At 36.6% G+C, this 14,399-nt stretch overlaps 1 protein-coding gene across 1 annotated transcript in view; it reads left to right on the forward strand.

Moving 5' to 3' along the window:
• Window positions 1-2,030: 2,030 nt before the first annotated feature.
• nkd (naked cuticle) overlaps window positions 2,031-14,399 on the forward strand; it is a 299,338-nt gene continuing 286,969 nt past the window's right edge. The window contains exon 1 of the mRNA XM_067787373.1: window positions 2,031-2,167. The gene's annotated coding sequence lies outside the window, so the exon portion shown is untranslated. The remainder of the gene's footprint in view (window positions 2,168-14,399) is intronic.

Genomic DNA, 14,399 nt, shown 5'->3' on the forward strand with positions numbered 1-14,399 from the left:
CTTTAAAAATGGCATTTTCCCGACGGCTTGGAAGGAATCTTTTCTTATCCCACTCCATAAAAAAGGAAGCAAGTCGTCTATTGAAAACTATCGTGGAATAGCAAAGCTCTCCGCTATTCCTAAGCTTTTCGAAGCAATCGTTACTAATCACCTTACATTTTCGATTTCTACATTGATAGATAGTTCTCAGCATGGCTTTTGTAGAGCCAAATCAACCACAACCAATTTGCTTGAATTTACAACTCACGTCTTTAATGGGTTTAGAAACAATCATCATACCGAGGTTATATACACTGATTTCAGCAAAGCATTCGACAAAGAACGCCACTCATTACTTGTTTATAAACTCGAATTGCTTGGTTTTCAAGCTGGCCTAACTCGCTGGATCTCCTCCTATCTTTGCGGTAGAACTCAAAGAGTCATTTTTAAAAACATTTGTTCGAATGTCATCGATGTTCCCTCCGGTGTGCCTCAGGGCAGACATCTCGGTCCTATTCTGTTTTTGATCTTTATAAACGATGTTTCCACAACTATAAAATATTATAAAATTTTTATATATGCCGACGACGTAAAACGTTTTAAGTCATACGCGTCGGCTGAAGAACGTTCTGTACTCCAGGCGGATTTAAATCGTTTAGTTACTTGGTGTAATGCGAATTTTATGGCTCTCAACATAGAAAAATGTAAATCCATGTGTTTTTCACGTGGGAACATACAGCCAGCTTCCTACACAATTAATGGCCAAACTCTGGAAAGCGTTGATGTTTTTGTCGACTTGGGAGTTACAATGAATTGCAAACTTAGTTGCAACCCTCCTATTACTGCCACAGTCAATAAAGCAAGAGGAGTTTTAGCATTTGTGAAAAGATGGGCAAAAGAGTTTAGTGATACTTACGTTACAAAAACCCTTTTTACATCATTGGTGAGGCCGATATTAGAATATGGATCGATAATTTGGAATCCGCGTTATCAAGTTCATGTGGATAGACTAGAATCAATTCAAAAACAGTTTTTACTTTTCGCCTTGAGAAATCTTCAATGGGACTCTCCGTATAATCTTCTTCCTTACACTAATCGATTAAAACTAATAAATCTTTCTACACTTGCAAGTCGTAGAGAAATGCTAGGTGTACTATTTATGGCTAGACTTTTAAATGGATCGATTTCAAGGCCATTTCTTTTGAACGAAGTAAACTTGAATGTTCCATGCCGAGATACAAGGAATTATAAACCTATAATTCTTAAACAATGCAGAAGCAATTTCCAACTACACGAACCTTTTCTATGTTTGTGTGAAGATTATAACTCTCACTCAAGAATAAAAAAATTATAAATAACACATAAATAAGAATTAGGATACAAAAAAAAAAAAAAATAGTATGTATGAATTCAAAAAAAAAAAAAAAAAACCAGGATGAGCCTTGTTTCATCGGGCCACTTGAGGGCAGTGCGCTGCCACAACGTCCGAGATAAAAAAAAAAACAAGATTCCTTCTTCAACAATGGAATATTAGTCGACATATAGGCATGTTCAATTTGTCAGGTTTTACAAATCACTGATTAGATCCTTAGATACTATTGTTAGTGATAGTAAAATATCGCAAGGATAGACAATGTGCTGCAGTCGACGGCTCAAAGAATGCAAAATAATGAGATTACCGAGAGATTTTTGAAGGATTTTAAACAGGATTGATGTAAAGGACTCCCTATAAAAGCTCTTCATACCACATTAACCCACTTATCCAAAGGAAAACGAGATATAAAATATGAAAACAATTGCTGCTGTGTAAATTTTTAGATGACATTTGCAAATGCATCAAAAATATGTACAGTTAGTTAATTGTTCAATTATTAAACAACAACTTCACAAAATCGCATAAACATCAAACAATATTGCAAACCAACACATAACCTCACTTTTATATGGCAGCCATTTGAATGATTGAAACGCTGCAATTTAAGAGTTCAAGCGTGATATGGCTGCTTGTGACGAGTGACAACTGGAAGTTGGGTTATTGGTGGATGCAGCGGATAATGTGCAACTTATGTTCAAATTAATTGCATTTCGATTCAATCGCCAAACGGAAAGACCAATTGTTAATACACAAATATTGCTACAGATTTGCATATTGCAATCGAAAGCTAACAAATAAAGCTGACAAAATTAGGTAAACTCGTATGTTTGTATGTAGCTATATGGATATTTGTACTTTCATTTTAAGAGCATACATAAATATCGAAGTATATACAAGCGACCCTCTAGGAAAATCCAGGCGTTTCCATACTTTAATCAGCAAAGCAAACGACTCACCAAAATGAAGGTGCCAGCCGTATGGACTGAAAGTCAGCCTAAATATTCTTTTTAACTTCTTCTTTATTTAGCGTTTGATGGTGTAAATGAGAAGCGCCTTAGCTTCTTCGACTTTACTTCTCAGTACAGCTCAGTAAAGACAATCGCTTGATTTCTCTACACCTACATTGCCTCATCCTTCTTTACTACCGGATCCATTACTTCTGCCTCTTTATTGAGTTCTAGGAAACTACGGCGCGGCTTTTAAGACCGCTAACATTAGTACCGTAATCCTAACCTACTCTAGCCATTACTTAGATGTTGTCGAAGTGGAAAATTAAGTATTGCTAATCGCATGAATTTTCAGAATAGCATATTAGACGCCTTTTCGAAAACCTCGTTCAGCTTCGAAAACTTGCGAGTGCTCCTTTCCGGTCTTTACACAGCTCTAGAAGTTAGTTTCAGGCATAGCGATATATTTCTCCTTAACGATAGTACTGGGCTCCAAGTCGCACTCGGAAGAACCCATAAATTTTGGGAGCTTCAGTCATTTGCACAATACTTATACTAGGTAGGACACTGTATGCGATTGATTCCAAGTTAATGACTCAAAGTAATGTACCAAGAATGTTCAGACTCCTTTAGAGGCACGGCTTTCCGGCTGATTGATAACCTTGTGAGGGGGAAAACATCACTTTTGGGTGGCCGCCGTGCTGCATCTCATCACGATCCACATGAAGGCATGTGTGTCCACATACGAGGCAGCTGACTTGGATAGTGACTCCTTTTTCGATAAACTAAAAAGTCAGACGACCGCTGCCCAAGTTATGATATTAAAATCATGTCCAGTAGCTTTTATGGTAGATTGAGTAGCTTTTGGTATAACAGTCAAAAAATTCATCCTCAACGATGTTACATCTTCCAATGGGTAGAGTTGAGGTTGGCAGAGTTCACCGAGGCTGGAAATATGGCAACATTTACTACAGCACTTTGAGATTAAACGTAGCGTATTTTTTCCTCAAAGCGACCATTTTTTTCATTCTACCAGTTGTTTATTTGGGCTGTGTAGAAATATGCTTCCAAACCAACGGTTTCCATGCTGGGAATCATTTAGATAAGCATATTTTAATTAAATCACCTCCATTCATTTGGATATCCATCAGGTTGGTATCACCGTTTTGTTCACATGATTAGTGATTGTTATTTCATGCGTCGTCATATAAAATTGATTGAGTTGTCGACGTGTTGTTAAAAACTTTTGTCTTTGTGTAATTTCAAAATATAATTAATTCTATTAAAATTGTTTTGAACAAACAAATAACATATTCCACCACACATACACATGCGTAGACATCAATACAAAAGGATGGATGGAGAATAATAACGCCTGAGTTTATGCAACTGATTTACGCATGCATTGCCGTGTGCATAAAAACTCACACATGTATACTAGGGTGGCCCTTCGTTGTATGCAGGGGAAAAAAGTGTTCGGATTCTTAATCTCACCCCTACAAATATGCGAATACCTCCAAAGCGAATATATATAAAGTTTTAGTCCAATCATAAAAGATTTAGAGGTGGCGCAAAGGGCTTGCAATTCTGAAAAATTACGAATGTTTACAATTTCGTTTTTCAAGCTTCCATATTTCTACACCATACGAAAATTTACTGCTTTTCCATACCGTAATAACATCTGTATTTTCTTAATTTTCTAAAATGGCCACAATCTTCAAAATCGATATATCAATAACAGAGTTACAGGGCAAAATATATATTGCTTTCGACAAACAAATACAGTTAATAGGAGCTCCAATATCATGTGCTGCAACAGGCGCGGAAATAGCTGAAACGTTGTATGAACTGTTATTTGAATGGGATCTGAAGGATGATATTGTGGTCTGTTGCTTTGAAACGACATCGGTTAACACAGGCGTTATAAAAGGAGCTGCCACGTTATTAGAAAAAAAAAAACTTGAGCCAAAACTTTTGTATCTACCTTGCCGTCATCATATTTATGAAGTTTTGCTGGGATTTCAAGAAAATTGGAAAAACATCGACAAAAATAGTTTTAAAGATTTGCTACAAAATAAGGAATTGAAATTACTATTAAGCGATAACAAAGATAATATTCTGAATTTCTCTAAGGAAGAGTTGAAAAAGAAAATGGTAAGAGATGACTATAGGGAATTATTGTAATTAACGTCTATATGTCTAGGAGCAAGTGATGGCATAAAGCTTCGTGTAACAGGGCCCACTCATCATGTTCGGTGGATGTCTAAGGCATTGTACTGCTTAAAAATCTATTTATTTCGTGAACAGTTTAAACTAATGGAGTATGAAGAGAATTCGATAACAAGTATATGCGCGTTTATTATACAATTTTATGTAAAGCTTTGATTTAACTGTACCAATCCTGACTTATCATGTTTTGTTGATTTTCCGACAGTGTGGATAAATGATGTGTATTGGAACGATTTTCCGTCATCCCTTGTCAAATTAGGTTTTGAGACAAACCGGTTTGGGCGTTGTGCCATCATCAGTGTCGATTTTCGTGATCGATATACATCATTTACCAATCCTCATAAGGCACCCCTTCAAGACTTATCTTTTATTAAAGAAATTTATAAATATAGAAATGTTAATAAAAAAATATCTGACATTGCAATAAAAAAGTTTTGTAACCACCTATGGTACCTGTCCGAAGAATGTATTGCATTGGCATTGTTCGGTGATGACGTCTCTTGTACCATGAAGAAAAAGATTGTGGAAAAAATCAAAAGCATAGACAAATGCGACAAGGAGATAGAAAATTTAAAGAGGCTATACTTAAGGCCCAGTGAAATCAATAAATTCATAGAAAAAAACTACACGATTTTGTAACATGAAATACAATTGATTTTTTTGGTCGATTTGGAATATCATCTCAATTTCTGGAGGTATATCCATTATACTGGCGAGATACAGAAACCTAAAAAAAGCTAAAGATACTGTTATAAATATAAAAGTAGTAAACAACACAGCATAACGGGGACTAAAACTTATGGAAGAACATAAAAGAATACTTACAAATGACGAACAAGGAAAACAATATTTATTACAAGTTGTAACTGATTACAAAAAACAATTGGAATCACATAATAAATCATCTTTAATTACATCCTAGGAAATAATATCATATTGTGTACGTGTCAGCTAAAGTTTCACATATATCTTGTATATGTTTTAAAAATGTATTTTCAAAAAAGTTTATAATACAAAAAAAAATTGAAACAAACTCATTTACGTATACTCATTATATACACATTCTTGAAGTAATGACACCGTGTTTAAAGCATAATTTGTTTTATAACCTTATTATTGTTTGACCAATTTTTGTTGTTTTGGATTTATTTGAAAGTCAAATATCTCTAGAACTTACTAATAACTCGATAAATTACGTTTCGCCCATAACAAATGAAGTAGGGTTGCCCAAATTTAAGAAATTGTAAAAATTCGTAATTTTTCAGGATTTCAATCTCTTTGCGCCACATCTAACCATTTTTCGTTTGACCTAAAACTTTGTATATTCTAGTTTTTAGGCTATTTGCATATTTCTAGGGAGTAAGATCGAGAATCGGAACACTTTGGAAAATAAGGGCCACCCTAATGTATACATACAAATATGCCGGAAATTAAAATTACATAACAAGCATATCAAACGAAATCATCTGTCATATGGTTAATTGGTTAAAACGAGAAAATTTGATTAAAATATATGAATTCGAAAAATATGACGAGTTTATTGGGGGATGTCATGTTTGCCTAACTTCGACAGATGCAGTTTAATCATACGACAACATTTTTGTCTAGTGAAAGATATCTAATTTTGAAAATTGCTTATTTTAAGTAATTCGTTATGGAAATATGACGAATAACATAAAGCATGAACCGAAAACCACCACGGAAAAGTCGCGGTATTACTTCGGAAATCCTATAAAAAAAATAATCCAGATGGTTCCGATATTATAGCGGAATAGATCCTGAAAAAGTCTCGAAATAGTTCCGAAGTTATACTGAACACAATCCCGAAACGGCGGCGAAGCATTCACAAATCAACCCAAAATCAATACAGAAGAACCCTAAGTGGCGCGAAGATAGTCGAGATATAATCCCGAAGTAGCATCAATCCCAAATGATCCTTACCTTACCTCCTAAACAGTCTGGAAGTTGTTCTGAAATTATCTAGAAAGTTATGTCAGAATGATTTTTGAGATGATATCGTTCTTACAAACATTTTCGAAATGGTTCCCAAACGATCTAAGCCTTTCCCCGAAAACAATCACGAAATAGTTCCGAAATCAAAAAATTATGCAGGAATGATCCACAAGTAGTTCAGAAATGATTCCAAAACCAAATCCGACATTATTACTGAATAGATCTCGAAAAAGCCCAGCTATGATCCAAAAATGATTCCGAAAGCAAATCTGAAATATTTCAGAGAACACCCCAAAATAGCTCCAAAACTATAAACTGAACAGAATATCAAAACGGTTGCAAAATAGTTCTAAATTATCTCGAATTATCTACCGAAATCAAATACTGAAATAATACGAAAATATTCGCGAATTAAAATTATTTCTAAAACAATTATTGTTGTCATGAAGTGTACCAAAATTTTCTTGAATATCATGGCGGATTGATCCAGGATAGCTTCGGAATTATTGCCGAATAGATACCGAAAAAGCCAAGAAATGATACGAAAAAAAAACCGAAAGTAACCTCGAAATTTTTGGAAAAGGCCCCGAAATTTTTCCAAAAAACTATCTTGAGCACTATCGCAAAACGGTTGTGAAATCAACGCAAAAAAGTGACTAAATGATCCGAAGGTAGTCGCAAAGTTATTCTGAAACAAAATGAATTCGAAAACAACTCCGAAATATTCCGAAATCTGATACGAGCACAATCCCGATATGATGCGGAAATAGTGCAGAAATCATACATAAAATTTCCCGAAACTATTCCAAACAAGTAAGGAAGGCTAAGTTCGGGTGTAACCGAACATTACATACTCAGTTGAGAGCTATGGTGACAACATAAGGGAAAATAACTATGTAGGAAAATGAACCGAGGGAAACCCTGGAATGTGTTTGTATGACATGTGTGTCAAATGAAAGGCATTAAAGAGTATTTTATGAGGGAGTGGGCCATAGTTCTATAGGTGGACGCCATTTAGGGATATCGCCATAAAGGTGGATCAGGGTTGACTCTAGAATTTGTTTGTACGATATGGGTATCAAATTAAAGGTATTAATGAGGGTTTTAAAAGGGAGTGGTGGTAGTTGTATAGGTGGTCGCCTTTTCGAGATATCGCCATAAAGGTGGACCAGGGGTGACTCTAGAATGCGTTTGTACAATATGGGTATCAAACGAAAGGCGTTAATGAGTGTTTTAAAAGGGCGTGGGGTTTAGTTCTATAGGTGGACGCCTTTTCGAGATATCGCCATAAAGGTGGACCAGGGGTGACTCTAGAATGTGTTTGTACGATATGGGTATCAAATTAAAGGTATTAATGAGAGTTTTAAAAGGGAGTGGTGGTAGTTGTATATGTGAAGGCGTTTTCCAGATATCGACCAAAATGTGGACCAGGGTGACCCAGAACATCATCTTTTGGATACATGTAATACCTGCCAAGATTTCAAGAGTTTTTTATTTCGCCCTGCAGAGCTTTGGTAGGTGTCACAACCATTTTACAAAGTTGTTTCTAAAGTTATATTTCGCGTCAATAAACCAATCCAATTACCTTACCATGTTTCATCCCTTTTTTTGTATTTGGTATAGAATTATGGCATTTTTTTCATTTTTCGTAATTTTCGATATCGAAAAAGTGGGCGTGGTCATAGTCGGATTTCGTTAATTTTTTATACCAAGATAAAGTGAGCTCAGATAAGTACGTGGACTAAGTTCAGTAAAGATATGTGGATTTTTGCTCAAGCTATCGTGTTAACGGCCATGCGGAAGGACAGACGAAAGACTGTGTATAAAAACTGGGCGTGGCATCAACCGATTTCGCCCATTCACAGAAAACAGTTAACGTCATAAAATCTATGCCCCTACCAAATTTCAAAAGGATTGTTAAATTTTTGTTCGACTTATGGCATTAAAAGTATCCTAGACAAATTAAATGAAAAAGGGCGGAGCCACGCCCATTTTTAAATTTTCTTTTAGTTTTGTATTTTGTTGCACCATATTATTACTGGAGTTGAATGTTGACATAATTTACTTATATACTGTAAAGATATTAAATTTTTTGTTAAAATTTTACTTAAAACAAAATTTTTTTTAAAAGTGGGCGTGGTCCTTCGCGATTTCGCAAATTTTTATTAAGCATACATATAGTAATAGGAGTAACGTTCCAGCCAAATTTCATAATGATATCTTCAACGTCTGCCAAATTACAGCTTGCAAAACTTTTAAATTACCTTCTTTTAAAAGTGGGCGGTGCCACGCCCATTGTCCAAAATTGTACTGGTTTTCTATTCTGCGTCACAAGTTCAACTCACCTACCAAGTTTCATCGCTTTATCCGTCTTTGGTAATGAATTATCGCACTTTTTCGGTTTTTCGAAATTTTCGATATCGAAAAAGTGGGCGTGGTTATAGTCCGATATTGTCCATTTTAAATAGCGATCTGAGATGAGTTCTCAGGAACCTACATACCAAATTTCATCAAGATACCTCAACATTTACTCAAGTTATCGTGTTAACGGACGGACGGACGGACGGACATGGCTCAATCAAATTTTTTCTCGATCCTGATGATTTTGATATATGGAAGTCTATATCTATCTCGATTCCTTTATACCTGTACAACCAACCGTTATCCAATCAAACTTAATATACTCTGTGAGCTCTGCTCAACTGAGTATAGAAACCCATTAAATTCTCAGAAGACAGCCGCTATATGATACCGAAAATTATTCGAAATCATTGCGAAATAGCACAGAAAAGGGATAGTCTCAAAAACAACCCACAACTAATACAGAGGCAGTTCCGAAATTATCACGAAATGGGCGCCTTAAATAATGTCTCTAAAATCCTTAAAACAATACCGAAATGTGTCGAAATGATCCAAAATAGTCGAAATATTTCTAAAATAGCCCGGGAATAGTTTTGAAGTGGAACGTGAGTGTTGTTTTGATCATAAGCTCGACACCTTTTGGAGCACAAGAAAATGGGTGTGGCACGGTGCACTTTTCGAAAAAATTTTCAATTTCGGGGGTCTTAATTGCTCATCAATCAATCACCTAAGACTCTCTACTTGGAAAGTTCTGTGATGGTACGGGCGGAACTCGGATAAATGGAACCTGAGCTCACGACTTACTTATATAATTTAGAACTAACATACGCTGTGTAAAATTCAGCGATAATTATATAATTTACCATATAAGATACGGTCGGTTATTGTTTCTCTGACAGAAAACCGCTTGATTAAAGCTTTTCTATAATAGTGCCGCACGTTAATTGTTTATACTCGGTAATTTGTGGTGATCCAACAAAATCAAAGTACAAAAAATAAAAATATATATTCACGCTCTGCGGATAAAATAAACAAGTATTGTATGAAATATGTGATTAGTGACGAACACAACCAAATCGAATAGCGATTTGTTCCGAACCTCCATCAAAGAAAACGTACCAGATCAAAAATATTAATTTCATACCGACAAACAACTAAAACATATCATCAACAATATCACCACACGAGCATTCGTCGCAGTTCAGACAAGCCGGACTGCTAGTCATTCTGTGAGACCGTCAGTGAGACCGTCATCAAAACAGCAACCAACCCAGTCGGCACGTATGTACGTAAATTCAAGTACACACTTATCAACACATCGTCGGCATTATCTTCATCAGCATCATCATCATCAAATCCACAGCTGTTACAACACAGCGCAACTACTCATCAGTGTGAGCGGCTTGGTGAGCCTTTTAATTAACGGCAAATGCCGATCAAGTTCGAAAATAAAAATGATGAAAAAACAAAATCAGTCATTCGCCATCATCAAAAGTGCCAGCAGTATCTAAGCGATGCTTTTGCACAATCGTAGTATTCAACACTGACCGTTCTCGTGCATTCGCGCACGGGGACCATAGGGAGTCGCCGCTGCAGTGGCAGGCAACCAAACAAGCGTGCGGAAGGGCATATGACGCAAGGCGATCATAAAATTGTTGAAAATTGTGAACTATAGAAATTACTTTTGTGTTAAGTCGGCATGTAGCTTTTGTGTTTGTTATTTTCTGTTATTGTTGTTGTCGTTGATTTTTGATTTGTTTGCTGTTGGCATTTTTATCGAATGGGATTTCGTAATTTTTTTGACAGCTGCAATGTTCGCGAAATCGTCATCAGTGCATTGTTGGCGAGCTTTGGCTGGCTCTGTCCGCACAATCATATTGTAACGTCACTCACTCAGCTGTTCAACGATCAACGTGATATGCGGCCGCTGGTGCGGCTCGTGACCTTTTGCACACATCCTCAGCTCACAATTTTGAACGCATCAAGTGAACTTATCGCTTTTTCCGAACTTGGACGGGAGGATTTTTACACGTGAGCATTATATCCGTAACGTTATGGGTTAGTTAAATAAAGATGTAAACAATTTACATAACATACCACTACCACTACTAGTAATCAAAGACTGGGCCCTACCCCAACGGTTTAGGGGTCTTAGAATATACCGGCGGCAGGTATGCATGTCGTAAGAGTCGACTAAAATATCAAATTGATTGAAGGGCTTGTGTAGCGCAACCCTTGCAAGGGGTTGACAGCGCAATATATTCGGGAATTCTGGAACGACAGCGCAGAATAATCCCGACGATACTACAAAAAATCTCGAAATAGTGAGAAAATGATCTCCAAACGTTCCATTGAAAAGAATCTAAAAATGATCCCACATATAGTTCCCTCATGACCCCATGATTATTCTGTTTTATATTGTTAGGAATTTTGCACCTTCTGCCAACGTTCGAATCGCTGAAATTTCGAATAAATAACTCCAATATTCAGTATTGCAAAATGGTCTTTATGCAGACTCCTTTGGGAGTAGTACTTCACAATTATACTTCACTAGTAGCGTGTTTAAATCAAACCGACTATTATTCCTCAGCTTGCGCTGCTTTTGTACTCTCTGTTGCCTCGTTCACATATTTATCCTACGGTCTAGGCTTTTCATGAACATGCCTTTTGGAACAGTTGCATCTCATACTTGGTTATTTAGCTATATGCGTGAGTAATAGCTTCTGCTCTTATCTGCTGACTACATATATGTATGTAAAATAATCTCTTCGCTTCGAGCTGCTGGTTATGTGTGTGGAATATTCTTCGTTGCCTTGTACATAAGTGTCGCTGCTCGCTTTTTGTTGTTATTGTGATTATTTACTACCATCATAGTGATGTTAATATTTGCCATAATATTTTGACGAATAAGAGCTATTGGCAAACCTTGATAATAACATAATGTAAACTACATTCTGTTAATTGTAACAGAACGGACAAGAGATTTACTAGACCCAAAACCTATTCGGTCACAGCAACAGTTGTTTTATAAAAGCGTTGCCCATAAGTCACATTAAACGATCTCAGCGATAGTGAGTAAACATTTGAAAATTAAAGCTCGTCACTGTGAAAAACCGAATAAATCAAGAATAGCCATATCTCACTGAGACAGCCAAATTTTGTGCTCGAAAATTAGTTCCTATCCGTAATAAACCTAATTGATTTTTCTGGTTAACCGTTAAATACAAACGCTGCGAAAATTATTGTTTTTATAATATATTTTTTTTTTAATTTTCTTTTGATTACTCAAAACTTATGTTACACCGAGAAGAAGCCTTAAACAATAACTTCAAAATAACAAGCGATGTTAAAAAACGCATCAAAGGAACATTTAAGGTCTTTGTTCACTAATAAAACAATTACCCACAACCAATTTCAATTTATAATTGATTTAGGCTTTGTGGCATACAACTAATTTCCTGTTTAAGAAAAATATACCAATTAAAATTGTTGAGGGCTATATAAAAAAAGATAAAATCTAAATTGATGCCCAAATATTCAATTGTTGTCTTGCTTGCGTTAAAGGAAAAGGGCGCGCAGAAATAATTCAATTATGAGATTCCTATAAATATCCTGCAGCATATGTTATCTTGATTATCCAAAAATTTCACACACATACATTCAAAAATATGTTCACTGCCATACGCAGCAATCGGAAGTTCAACTATTGGAAAATGCGTTTCCTAATAATTCTCACTCATACGATTTCTGCGAAACCATTTGACAGCGATTGTTGTTTATAATGAAAATATTTCTTTCTTACGCTATTCCTTCTTCAGTGCTTAGCTGTTTAGACTAAACAATTTTGATCACTTGATTTGTAAGCAATCCGATTTCATATTCGCGCTGGCTGACTTAAGCCCTAAGCAGTTACAATCCCTCACTCTTCATTATGTCGTATGTTGCTTTCGACTGACAGCATCTATGCTTCTTATCTAGCGTTTTACCATTTAAATAAACACAGACAACTCTGTTGTCCGTTTCCTCCTTGTCCCCTAAGCACATATGTGACATGCTGTATCTGTTTAGCCCATGAAGCAGCCAACTGTATTATCGACAGAGGCAACAAAATTTTATGAAGGTTTGAAAATCCCACGCTACTGCTATCACCTTTTATCGGAAGATATATTAGATATCGCATTTTCAAATGCCAAGCCCCAGATGGTTCACGGTCATGATAGGAACATGGGGAGGATCAGCTCTTGCCCCTGATCGTCTCAATAGTGAAATACCCTATACAATATGCGTCGGATTACCAGATGACATGGCTCTAGTCAATACAGTCACTATTCGTAGAAATTATTGGCTATACTCGCGTGAACTCGGAAACAGAGTTGATAATCCTAGCAAGGAAAGCACATACCATAAGTACTTGGTTTCAAAATGTAGCCTCAAAGAAGGTAGTTAACTACCTTCTTGTATCATTAGACTCGCAACTCAGCATATTTCATGGAAAACATTTAGCTGCTTAGTAGGCGGAAAGTAATTATCGGAGAAGCAGCAAAAAGTAAAAGGATGTTGTTGATGGACATTACCTTAATCTGGCTACTGAATGACTCTGAATTGTGTGCAAACCTCCATAAACAGTGAACAGCAGCTCTGAGAGTAGCCTACGCTTAACGTACCTTATCAGAATCACCGTCAAAGTGATCATCGAAACAATAATCATCCACCTATTAGCGCTGGAAAGATGAAGGTAATACGAAGCGTAAAGGCCAACGAAAAAAGAGGAGAAATTCTAAGGGCATGGCAAGACCGTTGGTAAAATGAATAACTAGGAAGGTGGACAGCCACTTTAATCACAGTTGTTAAAGCTTCGAACAACGGACACTTGCCAAGTGTAGGTTGAGGATCCGAAGTGTATGTATGGCGATAGAAAAGGCGACGATGATGTACACGCTTTCTTCAAATGCTCGCGGTGGGAGCAAAACCGACAACTGCTTGAGCGGCCCAGAACAAGTCAGCAAATTCATAGAAAGTATACTGAGAAATGGTAAAGCGATTTCGGAATGGGAGATGGCTTCAAAATGAGGACGTGTTTCACAGACTCTCGGTTGCTCTGCCCGCTATGGTGCTTATGGTGCAAATTCAATTGAGGTTATGACCACTTCAAATGGGCATAGGATCAATTGACCCTCACATCGACTTTGCACTGGAATGAAACCACAATTAGGAAAAGTGGCGCCGCAGGTGAAACTTTGGAATTGAAAATCGCACGGTTTTTGTAATTCAACAGTTGTTAACATTTTAATGTATGGAAGTGCGAAACAAAATAATTGACCTAGTGGCCACTTGAGGAACAAAATTTTGACTTTATGACCAATTCAAAAAGCATGATAAATAACTAAAATTGGCCTTGTGGCCATTTGAACTGGTAATAAGGTCAATTGACACTATGACCGTTGAGCTTATGTCACCCCTCCGTGATTAAGGCACCTCGTAACCACCGTTCAAAGTGCAAACGAAGCGGGAGAAACTCGGCCATTCTAATAATGATAATACTCTGGTCTCCTGGG

Source organism: Eurosta solidaginis, chromosome 5 (genome assembly GCF_040869045.1).
Source record: "Eurosta solidaginis isolate ZX-2024a chromosome 5, ASM4086904v1, whole genome shotgun sequence".
Classification (NCBI taxonomy): Eukaryota; Metazoa; Arthropoda; class Insecta; order Diptera; family Tephritidae; genus Eurosta; species Eurosta solidaginis.